General features: G+C 52.8%; 1 long non-coding RNA gene across 1 annotated transcript; it reads right to left on the bottom strand.

Annotated features, from left to right (window-relative positions):
- Positions 1-11,335: 11,335 nt before the first annotated feature.
- Positions 11,336-11,997, bottom strand: LOC120874438. Its single transcript, XR_005723644.1, has 2 exons — positions 11,919-11,997; positions 11,336-11,654 (listed from the first exon to the last, which is right to left on the bottom strand). It is a non-coding gene; the product is annotated as an uncharacterized LOC120874438 (long non-coding RNA).
- Positions 11,998-13,867: the final 1,870 nt, after the last annotated feature.

The raw sequence follows: 13,867 nt of genomic DNA, 5'->3' as shown, positions 1-13,867 counted from the left end.
GGCACGTGCAATCTTAGCTCCCTGAACAGGGATCAACTCACACACCCTGGACGTGGAGACAAAGATGAAGCCTTAACCACTGGACTGTCAGGGAAGTCCCCTGAAAAGATTATTCTCTCTCCCACGAAATTGTTTTGGTAAACTGTCATTTTTGAAGGTCAGTTCAGTTCAGTCGCTCAGTCGTGTCCAACTCTTTGCGACCCCATGGACTGCAGCACACCTAGGCTTCCCTGTCCATCACCAGCTCCCGGAGCCTACTCAGACTCATGTCCATCGAGCCGGCGATGCCATCCAACCATCTCATCCTCTGTCATCCCCCTCTCCCACCTTCAGTCTTTCCCAACATCAGGGTCTTTTCAAATGAGTCAGTACTTCGCATTAGGTGGCCAAAGTATTGGAGCTTCGGTATCAGTCCTTCCAATGAATATTCACTACTGACTTCCTTTAGGCTTTATAGTTAATTTTATTGGGTAAGATTTAGTTTTATTACAGTATTCATATGAAAGAAGCAAAATGAGGAGTAATTGCAATTTCTCGTTCTACTACCAGATGGCATCAGTCTCCCAGATTTATTCTCCCTTTCTGGCCTGAAAGCGGGAACAGGTTTTAATCAAGCATCTTCCACAACAGCGTTTCCTGTTTGCCTCTAACCTCCAGACACTCTTGACATTGGCTTCCCCAGCGTTGTAAATCTCAGGCCTTTTATTTTTTAAGTTAGTTTCAAACTTAAATTTTTCTGTTCTCTGGTGGAGAGTGAGACAGTGAAGGAGGTCATGGTTTAGGGTCCCCAAGTGTATTCACCCTAGAATGAGACTCATAAACACTCAGTTATAAGAGGACTACAAGTTCAATGCAGACATGTGGAAAGTATAATCAAGCTGCTCTCAGTTATGGAAAAGGCCAGATAGGAGTACATCTTAGGTGGGACACACAGTGACACCCACCCCTACAATGGGAGGACTCGCCTTATCAGTCCCAGGTCTGTGTTATGGGGCCCCACCTGTAGCACCAGGGGAGAAGCGCGAGAGAGAAGTGAAAGAGTAGGACTCTGAAAGGCCCACCTTCCTTTCGGGAATAAACACCTTCTGCTTTGACTCACTGGCCTCTCTTGCTGGTTTCTCAAAGTATTAGCAGTTCTGAGTTCCCTAAACCTACCCGGGAGGGGTCTTGCTACTTCCTCACCCCACCACCTCCAGGCTTCCCAACTGTACACAGGGTTGAAGGGCCACCTTTGTCTGCCTCCCAGATTGCCTAGAGACAGCTGAATTTACCTGTGAATTCTGTTAACGGGACCCCTTCCATATTAGGCATGCTCCATTCATTTATAAGTCATGGCTGTGCTCCATTTTTCACTGTTTAAAATAACAGCCTAATGGAAACATTCATTTACCCACCACGTGGTTGCAGAGCTCAGCTGAAATGTCAAGCGTGCTTAGCAGTTGGCTGCTTTTGTTTTGGCCCAATGCATCGTAGTAAAAAACTGCAATCTCTGTTGATCGGAAGCACTCAGTGATATGTATGATTAGTGATTAGTATGATTTTGACTAATAAAAGCAGGCTGATAAAATGTGATTTGATAAATAATGGGGGGAAATAAAGATGGCAGGTTTTGAAGCTGGGGCTGCACTGATGAGCTTCAGGTAGCCGACACGTGTGAGAGGCTGCTGCCCGTCCTTTCTTCCCTGCCCCCACTACTCCCCGCAGCCTTTCTGAAATGGGTTTCAGAGTCCTCAGGCTCCTGCCTCTTCCACATCTCCCACCTGCATCTGTGGGCCCTGAACCGCAGCATCAGAGCAGACCGTGTACCCCCTTTCCCCAACACCTGCTGACCAGTCTGTCCCGGGGCGAGTGTGGATGCAGGAGCGGGAGGCAGGGAGCCCCAGGCACCAGCTCTGATTGTGGGCAGGGGCTGTGCTAACCCGGAGCCCGTCTCTCAACACTCTGGGAGCTATTACCATCTGTCCATCAGCAGCTTCAAGGAGCCAGGAGCCATGACCTGGACCATTCAGGGAGCGAGTGAAGGGATGGGTCCCCACTTTGATGTGAGCAACAGGGTCAGAGAGGGAGCAGGAGGTGAGGGCCAGGCCCGGGCTGCAAGCAGCAATCTCCTCTCTGGCTTGGCTTCCACGGTGAGGCCAGCTCGCCTTCATCACCCCTTTCCCGTCTCCCTGCTCTGGGGCCATGTCTCCACACGAGCCTCTGGGCTGCTCTGGGCTCCTGGTCCCACTCCTCCAGCCTGTGTCCCAATTGTGGGCCCATCATTTCCTGTCCGCACACCCTCCCTGGAGGGGGAGAGAGGCAGAGGGAGAGTGGGGGCAGTGGGGCCAAACCCTCTTGATTCTAAGGGGCAGGTGGTGACTGCTTCCTACAGGAAGCACGGGATCTGAAAATCAGAGGAGAGAACCTTCCCTTCGGAACCAGGAACCGCAGGACTGGGAGGGGCCTCCGCCTTCAGCTACACTCCTCGCATGCCATGCCCAGCCTGGCCCTGCATGCTTGCACTCAAAGGGCACTACCTCCTGAGCTTCCCACGCTCACTGGTCGGGGGAGGAGATGGGAGAACAGGGAGGGAGGGAGATGGAGGGCAGAAGGGAGAGAGCCATGGGTTCCTCTGGATGTGGCCTGAGCTACACACACACACACACACACACTCCTATAGCCAGGCCTGAACGGCTGCCAGTTCATCCTGGCCCAGTCGGAGAAGTCTGGCCGTTTTCCTGTCTAAAGTTACAGAATTTTCCAGAAGTTCCCCTGTTTTTTTTCTTCTGGACTCATAAACCAGATTTTCCCCTGTCCTTCTACTTCACTGGCCTAGAGAAGAAAAGTCAGAGAAAGAGAGCGAGTAGGCAGAGGGCCTGTGGTCACACACCCAAGGCTGATCTCTGTCTCTGTCCCTCCTCCTTGGAGCTCCCGGAGCCTGAGTACCCACAACACCAACGCCTGCTGCCTGCACAGAGCCTCTTGCATGAGTTAACATTTGCATGCATGCGTGCTAAGTCGCTTCATGTCCAACTCTTTGTGATCCCATAGATGGTAGCCGGCCAGGCTCCTCTGTCCATGGCATTCCCCAGGCAAGAACACTGAGTCCCCAGAGTCCCAGGGGATGAAGAATAGCCCTGACTGTGCTGCCCTTTCTACAGCACAGGACTGGGAGAGGTCTATACCTTCAGCTACACTGCTCGCCAGCAATGCCCAGCCTGGCCCTGCACACTTGCAAACTTACTACAGTTTAGGGGAGACATAGGAAAGAAAGTTGACTCCTTATTTCCAGAAAGACTGGAGTCAAGCTGGTTCTGGGAGGTGCCAGGCAGTGACTGAGCAGTTATTCCCCCAGGAGGGGATGTGAGGAGGCTGCAGTGTGGCTCAGGGATCACCCTGAGAACAGAGTAAACACACCAGTGTGCCCCAAACTGGATGGCCCACTAAAGGTGGAGCTGGAGACCGTGTTGGGAGTGGAGGACACGGCGGTCACCCCCAGCCAGGAACTGGGTAGATTCAGGGGAGAGCACAGCGCCACGGGCAGTCCTCGAAGAGCTGCGGATCCCTTGAGAGGTATGCAGCTGATCTGTAGGTACTGATATGAAGCCAGGACTCTTGGATTTCTGATTTGAAGGTCAGAAGCCCAAGGTGCCAGGGCTAAAGGAACCCCCAAGATCTGGCATCAAGTCCTTCCTGGCATCAGAGGAGGAGGGATGAGTTTGCTCTATCAAAAGTGTTCTTTCCTTCCCATCCTCTGAGCAGGTTCATTCAGCGCCCGGCATCACTCATTCCTGGGCAGTTTATCTGCCATCAGGGGTGCTGTTTGGCTCAGGAGATGGAAGGGGAGTTAGAGCAGGTGGGAGGGCAGAGAGGAACGCCCCGGGGCATGGGGGACACTGGCAGCTTTGTCTCTTACGCCCACTTTTGAGGGAGGGAAGAACAGGGGTTGTCGGTGGTCCCCCCCGCCTACATGGCACACCGCCCTGTGTCTGGGTCAGGGAATTAAGCTGTCCTCACCTCCCCAGTAAGAATGAGGCCTGACGGGCTGTGACAAGAGCTGTCATTGCTGGGGTCCAGTCCCAGCCAGTGCTGATAAGGCAGGCAGCTCAGGACCCCTGGGAAAGACAAGACCAGTAGAGCAGTATCCAGGGCTCGAGGGGGGCGGTACAGGTGGGAACAGAGCAACCTTTGTGCACCCCTGACTGGCCCTGGCCACGGATGGCTTCCTGCCAGGGGCTCTGCCCCTGCCCTGCCTCCCGCACCTGGACTCAGCACATGGGGCCACAGCCCACCGCTACCTCGGCGCCCACTCAGGACCAGGCTCTCAGCCTCTCTGGGGAGCTCGTCCTGCAGGGATGGAGACGGGGACAAGCTTCAGGGAGAAGCAGGTGACGGTGACTGTCTCGGCCGTCGTCCAGGGCCTGCCCTCCTGACCTCTCTTCTCAGCACTGTACTGGGTGATGCCAACCAGCTGCCAACTCCTGGAGCTGAAGTTGAGAAGCATGTGAATGGTGGGGTCATATTCCTGGGGGCAACCCACAGATCCCTACGTTGGTCTGTCCTGGGAGGAAGCTGAGCCTCTGTGAGAGCCGGGCCCCCACCAAAGAGGAGCAGAAAGCACCTGGGGACCAGCCTCCTCACGGTCCCCAAGTCCTCCTGGTCCCTGTGGCTTGGCACATCCCTGCATGAGCAGGGACCTTACTGTGCTTGCATTTCTGCTTGGTGAGGACATTCTGGGGATGGAGGTTCTAGGCCCTGAGCCCCAGCCCAGCTCATCCCTAAACCACGAGGCTGGTTAACTGCAATTGCAGGCAGGGATGGGCGACAGAGGCCGACAGCATCACTCTGATGCGCCAACTTGTTAGCTGAGCGTGGCCGTGGTCTCAGCAGGAAACTTGCCACTGGACTGCACTCTGCCTCCTCTGTCTCACATTTTCCAAAGAAATGTACCTCATCACTGCTTCTCTCATTCGCCCCTTCCTTCTGGCCGGCCCTAAAATCAACCAGGGTGGACTCCACCCTGGGCTCCAGGCCTGGGCTTGGGGGACACTGGCAGCTTTGACAGGCTGCCTCTCAGCCTCAACCCCCCCACCCCCAGAGATGCTCTGTCCTTGTCTCTTCTTGGGTTGAGGACCCTACTCAGCCCTGCTGTGTCCCCCTTGGGCCCGGAAGGAGCCTGGGAGGGTCCATCTGACTGGTTGTTTCAGGGTCCTTGCTGTGATCTCCAGGGGCTCTGTTCCCAACCTCCCCCTCCTGCTCAAGCTGGCCCTGGGTGGACCCCGCAGACCAGCTGCCCAGCTGACCAGACCCCGGGGTCTCTGGTTGCCCCTGGAGCTGCACAGAGAGGCTGAGGAGGTTTGCAGAGGCCTCTAGGGTTCAGTTGGAAAGATGGGAGAGGAAGGCATCCACTGACAGGCACGCTCCTGGGTCCCGACCCGGGACGGAGGCCAAGAATTCTCATGCAAAGTCAGGCTCCGAAGTGTGACTGGCTGCTCTTCGTCCGTCCGTTTCCCTGCGTCTGCCATCGTTTCTGCTGCAGCCTCTGTCTCCCTCATCCTCTTATCCTCTCTCTGCGCATCTGTCTCTCTTTCTCTCTGTGTGTCTCTGTCTCTCCCCTGCCTCTCTGCCTCTCTCATACTTGTGGTCTCTGCGTCCACCCCTTGGTTGGTCCCTCTCTGGTGCCTTCTCCTTCCTGTGCAGACCTGCCTCTCCCCTTCTCTCTCTCTCTTCCTCTCCCTCTTTTTCTCTATCCTGATGGTCTTCCTTTGTGTGAAGTCCCTCCTCTCCACTCGCAGCTTCAGCCACATCCTCTCTGCAGCCCCCCACCCCTGCCCCGTCCAGCAGGAGACTTGTCCCCAGGACCCCCTCACGGAGACCGGGAGACCCCTGGGTTCTCCTCTAGGCACTGGGAAGCCAGCCCTGTGGTGGGGGAATGGGCGGTGGGCTTTAACCTCTGAAAGTGTCCCCCTGCTCCCCCGGCAAACAATTTGAGTGCTCAGGTGCCTGCTGGGGTTGAGGTCTCCAGACCAGTTCCCTCGCCTCCTTTCCAAAGGGGCTGCTCCTGTAAGTCCCCAACGCTACACTGTGTCCCCAGGCCCCACACATGAAGGGTCCCTTTTTGCTGTGAAGGGGAGATGAGAAGGAAAGGGGAGGAGGGAGTCCTATGTGCCTGGTTCCTGGGGAGAACACCGGACTTTGACTCCAAAGACTGGCTTGAAGACTAAAAGGACAGAGGGGCACGGCTGGCCACAGCATCCGTCCCCAGGTGACCCTGTGCCACGCCACAGCCTCCTCTGTGTGCCCCCTTCAGACGCTGCCTTCCGTGGGCTGGGGGAGGGAGGGTTGACTGAAAACAGCATTGCACAACAGAAGAGGGAACCGCGGATCAGAGAGGTAGTCAGACCAGGACACACAGCAAATTGCCGGCGTTGCTGGGGTGGCCTTTCTTCTCCATGCCCACCTCTCCTAGGATTCTGCCTGAAGGCATCTGGGCCGACTGCCACATGCAGGCTGCTCCTGCCTCCAACCGCAGTTTCTGCATTTATAAATGCCTGAGTCTAGCAAACTGTTTTTGAGCATCTTCTCTATCCCAGGCATGGGGCTAGTTTGAGAGCTGGATGTGGGTGGCACCTCCAGGGGGCCATCTGTCTGTTTCGAGACCACTGTTCTCCACGCTGTCTGTGTCTGTGTTGCCCATGGGCCAGGGCTAAAGGGAGGAGGGCACGGGTGTGGGTTGGGGGGTGGCCATGGGGTGAGGAGTGGGTGTGGAGGGGCCTGGGTTTAATGAGGTGACTGCCACTTGTAAATGAAACAGAAGGCAGTGCAGCTTGTGTGAACTCTGACCTCTCCTGTCCATCTCGCCTTTCACTGGGAGCTTTACGAGAGCAGCCCCTTCCTCAGAAGGGACCCACCGCAGCTTGGGGATGCTTGGCCTGAGAGGGTCAAGGAGGGTCAGGGTGAGAAGAAGGGCTGGGCCCAGGGCACAGGCTAGGGTTCACCTGAGCCCCTGCACCTCTGCCTCCCTAAGAGGAGAGCTGGAGATTGGAAGGTGGGTGGGGCGCCTGAATTTGAGGATGAATGTGAAAGTCACTCAGTCGTGTCTGACTCTTTGTGACCCCATGGATTATACAGTCCATGGAATTCTCCAGAGCAGAATACTGGAGTGGGTAGCCATTCCCTTCTCCAAGGGAATCTTTCCAACCCAGGGATCGAACCCAGGTCTTCTGCATTGCAGGTGAATTCTTTACCAGCTGAGCCACCAGGGTAGCCCAAGAATACTGGAGTGGGTAGCCTATCCCTTCTCCAGTGGGTCTTCCTGACCCAGGAATGGAACTGGGGTCTCCTGCATTGCAGGAGGATTCTTTACCAGCTGAGCCGCCAGGGAAGCCCAGAGGCATAGATTGCAAAGCTGGAGACTTGAAAAATGCAAACTCCCAAGGCCCAACCCTGGGGTTTCTGGTTCAGTAGGTTTGAGGTGGGGGCGTCCCTGAAGGCTCAGTGGTAAAGAATCTACCTGCCAAACAGGAAGCGCGGGTTCTACCTCTAGGTTGGGATGATCCCCTGGAGGAGGAAATGGTAACCCACTCCAGTATTCTTGCCTGGGAAATCCCATGAACAGAGGAGCCTGGTGGGCTACAGTCCATGGGGTTGCAAGAGTCAGACATGACTGAGTTACTAAATAACAACAGCAGGTTTGAGGTGGGGCTTGGAATCTGTAGTTTTAAAATGCTCCCATGGTGATTGTTAAACACAGCCAAGTTTAGCAACCACCATCGTGGACCACAGAGCAACGTGGCCCAGCCAGAGTCATCCTCTCACCAGGCAAGCAAACTTCAGTTCTCAGGGATGGCCCCTGGCTCTGTTTCTGGGATGTCCCCACGCATCAGGTCCTGTGCTTTGCTTCACAGCCATCACCCTGATGGGCCCTCCTCGTAATCCTACAGGGTAGATGGCATGATCTGTATTTCAAAAATGGGATGGAAATTAAATATTAATAACTCACCCAAGAGGACACAGAACTGAGATTTGAAAACAATTCAACCTGCCTCCAAAAATTCTGCCATTAAGTAGATACTATTCCATTGCCTTCATGGACCTGCTACTGAGTCCAAGCTCGCTCTGCTCATTGCCCAACATGCCAATGAATCCAACAGATGAGGTGTTGAGGCAAGGAAGAGAATTTACCTGGAAAGCCAGCTGACCAAGAAGATGGCAGGCTAGAGCCTCAAGATAAGCATCTTATCAGGGTCGGGATATCAGGTTATTTTCTAGATCAGAGATGGCGGGAGGTGAGGACGGCCGTCAATCTTGCAAACATCTCCTAGAATGAATGGCAAGCCTCAGTCAGGGGATGTGTTAATTTCTTCTTTCCTACCATCCACAGGTGGACAGGGTTCTGAACAAAAAGGCACTTTAGTTTAACAGTCAGGCAAAGGGGCAGGGTTCTCTGAGGCAAGCCATTCTGTATGATTATAATAACAAAAGCAACGAAAAGCAAGTCAAAGAAATAGTTCCAACATGGAGTCAGAATTGGTTTCTTCTCTGCAACAGACCTATGTAAAGTTCTCATTAACACTGAGCTATCCAGTGTGTAGGAACCAAGAAATCACAGTCTTACTGCTTTCTAAATGTAGTCCTGGGGCCAGCTTTGGATGCTATGACTTAACACAGCCCCACAGGGCAGAGACATTGGTCTGGTTCATGACTGCCTCCCAGGGTTGAGTACAGGCCTGATGCATAGGATAAGCTTAATAAACGCTCATCGGACGGGTAGTAAATACTTTGAAAAAGAAATTGGAAAAATCCCTTGATGCAAAGTGTAAGGTGGCCCATTCTACGCTGGAAACTCCTTCGTAAAACAAAAGAGGTTTTTTTTGTTTTTTTTTCTTTTTCTTTTAAGCAGAAGAAGTGGGTTTGGCTGCAAAGGACAGGTTCTGGGGAGGGTCCTGTGTCAGCCAGCGCTCTGGGGACAGAAGAAGGGCCCCTTCCCTCTGGCTTGTGGCCCTCCTGCCTGCATCCCCCAGGGCAGGTTTCAGTGGGATCCACCACCCTCGGTGCTAATCTTCTGAAGAGGGTGTTATCCAGGGTTGTCCACGCCTAGAGGCCCGGCTCTACAGGACCCATGCCCAGGGCAATGCGTTGGCAGATTTAGCATAATTTTGCCAAAACTTCATTCATTCAAAAATGACTTTTCAAAAAGAGTCATTCCTGGAGCACCTCCTACTTCATATAGGTGCTAGCTTTGTTGTTGTTCAGATCCTTCGTCGTGTCCGACTCTTTGCGACTCCACGGACTGCAGCACGCCAAGCTTCCCTGTCCTTCACCATCTCCTGGAGCTTGCTGAAACTCACATCCATTGAGTTGGGTGATGCCATCCAACCATCTCATCCTCTGACATCCCCTTCTCCTCCTGCCCTCAATCTTCCCCAGCATCGGGGTCTTTTCCAGTGAACTGGCTCTTTGCATGCTGATGCTTCAGCATCAGTCCTTCCAATGAATATTCAGGCCTGATTTCCTTTAGGACTGACTGGTTTTATCTCTTTGCAGTCCAAGGGACTCTTTAGAGTGTTCTCAAACACCACTATTCAGAAGCATCAGTTCTTCAGTGTTCAGCCTTCTGTATGGTCCAACTCTCGCATCCATGCATGACTGCTGGAAGGAGCTAGCTACATGAAGTGGAGAGCATGTGGTGTGGGATGGTAGGAAGCAGAAAAGATGAGGAACTGGTGAAGGATAAAAATGAGAGGTGAGGAACTGGGGTTTTTCAGGATGAGGAGGGGAGGAAGGCTGCCCTGTCTGCAGATTTCACCACTGCTCTCAAAGAGATCTTAGGGAGCGGCCTGGGAAGGCTCCTCGCTGAGGATAAATGATACGGGAGGTGATGCTGGGGCCCCTAAAGCTTAAGGGATGGCAACATCCCAGGTGTGGGGTCTTCACACAGCGCCAGGAAGGCCATCCCAGCCATCCTGCCCGCGGGAAGCCTGGAGTCCCTTCTCCCTTTGAGCAAAAGTGTGTGTTAGTCTTTCAATCATGTCCAATTCTTTGCAATCCCATGAACTGTAGCCCTCCAGGCTCCTCTGTCCATGAGGATTCTCCAGGCAAGAATACTGAAGTGGGTAGGCATTCCCTTCTCCAGGAGATCTTCCTGACCCAGGGATGGAATCCCAGTCTCCTGCACTGCAGGCAGATTCTTTACTGTCTGAGCCCCTTTAGGCAAGGGCCAATTAAACGTCTTACCAACAGGGATACTTTTGAGAACAAAACTGACTCTCAACAATCACTCCAAGACACAAGCTTAAACCAGGACTGTCCGCAGGTGTCCAGGACTGCAGTTATCTACTTGTGGGTCACCCCCACGAGTTGGGGGGCCCTCAAAGCCAGGAGTCTGTGGGTTCCCAGTTAATGGTAAGAGCAAGTGACAGCAGCAGAAAGTGGGGCAGCCTCCTGTCTGGGGAGTCTCAAGGGACAGCAGAGTCAAGTGGGGAAGGTACTGGGCAGGGTCTTAGCAGGGATTCCAGGCTGTGGTCAGAGCACTGCTCTGGGGGGAGCTGCAGGCAACCCAACTCCACACCACAGTGGGAACAATAGAGCCGAGAGTAGAATGGGCCGGGAATTGGAGGGGCCCCAGGGGATGGGGCTGTGCGAAGCCACTCTCCTCCCATGATTTGGGACAGGGGCCCAAGGGAAGAGGTGTAAAAGAGGCTTCAAGGGGCTTCACAGGACACACTTTCCCACCCTTCCACCTCCATCCAGCCTGAGGCCAGAGACTCCTATTTGTCACCTGGACCCTTGGAAGAATCGTTTGAAAGATATTAGGTTCTAAGAAATTGCACAAATGCTCTCCCACGTACTATTTTGCACTTCCAGGGGACTCATGCACCCTAAGAATCTTTATTGTAGGAAATGATATATTCCCTGAGCCTAGATTCTTGACCCATAGGAACCATGACATAATAAATGTATGTTGCTTTAACCACCACGGTTGTAGTAATTAGACAGCAATGAACAACTAACACATCTCTCATTAGCTTTTTACTGTGTCACTCTATCACAAAAGATGTTCTTCCCAGATTATGGGACACGCTCCCAGACACTCTCATATCATCTGTACTGGCTGTCTGTTATCATTTGCAGAAGTAAATTTCTTGGCCTGGCAACCCCTCTCTCAGGAAATCTTGTCCTGGCTGAGCTACCCAGCTAGAAAATGTGGCCACCTAGACAGCCCCAGTCTAGGGGATACCACCTGGGAATTGACAATTGACAATCAGGATATAGTAAAAGCAAGAGAGAACTCAAATCCCACAGTTTCCTCTGCCCTCACTCACAGTAGGGGCTGTTTCACAGTCTTTGCCAGCCCCTTGCCTCTAGCATGTTTATTTGTAGTTACTAGTTACTCAGTACATGTTTGCCAATTCGTTCGATCCAGTCATTCCTGAAGTTAAAACTGGGGCTGATGAAGAAGTGCCAGGCCCCATCAAGGGCACCTATTACTTAAATTTCAGGACCGTCCACCTGGCCCAAAAGGTAGGGGCAGTCAATGTCAGGCCTTTGAAGAGGACTCGTGGTGCCGAGAGTGTAGCGAGAGATAATGACCCAAGTTGGCATCTGGATCTGCAAGGAAAACATCAGCCTTTTCAGTCTAAGGGTTTCATCGGTCTTCACGTTGACGTGGAGGCCTGGGGAAAGAGCAGAATGGTTTCAAAGAGACATTGCATTAATTTCCTCGGGTTCTCCTCTCTTTTACGGAGAGTAGCAGAAACTGAAAGAGAGGATTAGAGATCTCAGCTATTGGGCTCTGAGATTCCAGTTATATTGATAAGCTTTTCCATTTCCTTGCTCAGAAATTAGAATTACATGGAAGAAGGCTTTGAAGTCCAGAAGCCCAACCATCTCATTGCATAGATAAAGAAACCCAAGCCCAGAGAGGTGGACAGACTTACCCAGAGTCACACAGCCAGTGGGTTGCAAGGCTGATCTGGAGTCCCGTGCCCTCTCCAGATCACTCCCTGCCTCTCCACCCCTTGGATGGGGACAATCTATGGACATGGGAGCCAGGACATTTTATGTGGGTGCGACCACAGACAGGGACTTCCCACACTCTGGGGGGAAGCCGGCCAAGAACAAACATGGGAGGGCCTGGGCCGTGGCCCGTCTCCCTGCCCTCCCTGGAGGCGCTGAGAGTTGGGAGTTCGGCAGCAGAGCGAGGCATGTTGTTCATATTTTCTTGGCTGGGCGGTCCTGGCAACAGCTCTTCATTTCCTGTAAGGGAAGGCCTTTTAAACTCCGAGTTCAACCTCTCTTAAGATGGGGTGGGGTTGGGGCAGAAAAACAAAATCCTCAAAAGCAGAGCCTCTTTGCTCTGACCTGGGGTGCTCTGATGGGCTGGTGGAGCCAGCAGTTGAGAGCAAGGGCCCTGTCCTGGGCCTGCGGGCTCTGGGCAGAGATCGGAAAGGCGGAAGGAGCAGAGCAGAGAGGGCTACTCCTCCAAGGTGTCCACCCAGCTTGCGCTGATGGTAATGAGCCTGGGTCTCTCCTCTTCCATTTAAGACTTGTTGCTGTTTAGTTGCTCAGTTGTGTCCGACTCTTTACAACCCCATGGACTGTAACCTACCAGGCTCCTCTGCCCATGGGATTTTTCAGGCAAGACTACTGGAGTGGGTTGCCATTTCCTTCTCCAGGGGATCTTCCCGACCCAGGGATTAAACCCGAGTCTCCTGCATTGGCAGGCAGATGATTCTTTACCACTGAGGCACCAGGGAAGTCCCCATTTAAGACTAGCTAGAGGTTAAAAATTGTTTTTCCCGGCCTACCTGTGCCCCATGTTGGACCTCATTTCAGATCAGATCTTCTGGGAACCTCTTTGATCCCCCAAGTCTGAATCAGGTGCCCTCCTAGGTCCATACAACCATTGTGCCCTGGGTTGCCCCCATGCCTAGCCTTTCATTGACTGCAGTTGCCTGCTTGCCTGTCTGCCTCCACCCACTGCCCAAACTCTGATGGGGAGACAACCTTGTAAGTGAATGAAAATGATGGATGAGGGAAGGAGCGTCCAGTCACCTCATCTGGTCCCATGAGGCCTCTGAGCTGCGATGTCCAGAGATGGCAAGGACACCAGGCCTCTCTTCTCCAGCAGGGCACTCCTGGGAGGAAGTCTGACCTTGGGCCAGGCAGGTCCCATCCAGCGAGGGTCCGGGTGTGAGCCACTAACCCCCTGGCATTGCCAGTAGCTGGGAGACTTTTTGGTTGCCATGATAACACTGCATATTACCTGACAGTTAAGAGGCATTCCACAATGATTCTAAGGGATAAATGAAACATAGCTTTTCATAGCCTTTTCTTTTATGGCTAAAAATGCCAGATCCTTCAAACATTACTCACGTGACATGATTTTTGCTTCTTGTCTTATCCTCTACTTTCCGTCAATCCCTCTTAAGTTTTGACATCCAGAATTCACAGCAGTTCTCCAGGGTGGTTTGACCCACGAAGCTGAGCTGTGTTGCTACTTTGCCAAGTATGTATACTGCTTTTCTAGAAGGCACTCTGAGGTTTTTAGCAGCTGCAGAGACCTTGTAGTGTGTATAACAAACCAAAATTCAGAGGTTTTTCTTCCCAAATATGTTCTGTTGGTTTCCCTATCTCACCCCTATAAATGTGTGGGTGGTTGGGTGGGTGTGTATGAGAGAGAGAGAGATTGAAATGTAAGTGTAGGACTTTGCATTTATTCCTTTTTTTAAAAAAAATATTTATTTACTTGGCTGCATCAGGTTTTAGTTGCAGCATGCAAACGATTAGGTGCAGCGTGTGGGATCTAGTTCCCTGACCAGGGATTGAACCCAAGCCTCCTGCACTGGGAGCATGAAGTCTTAGCCACTGTACCACCAGGGAAGTC

Source organism: Oryx dammah, unplaced genomic scaffold, assembly GCF_014754425.2.
Source record: "Oryx dammah isolate SB20612 unplaced genomic scaffold, SCBI_Odam_1.1 HiC_scaffold_15, whole genome shotgun sequence".
NCBI lineage: Eukaryota > Metazoa > Chordata > Mammalia > Artiodactyla > Bovidae > Oryx > Oryx dammah.
This window is presented reverse-complemented; position numbering and strand designations above follow the sequence as displayed.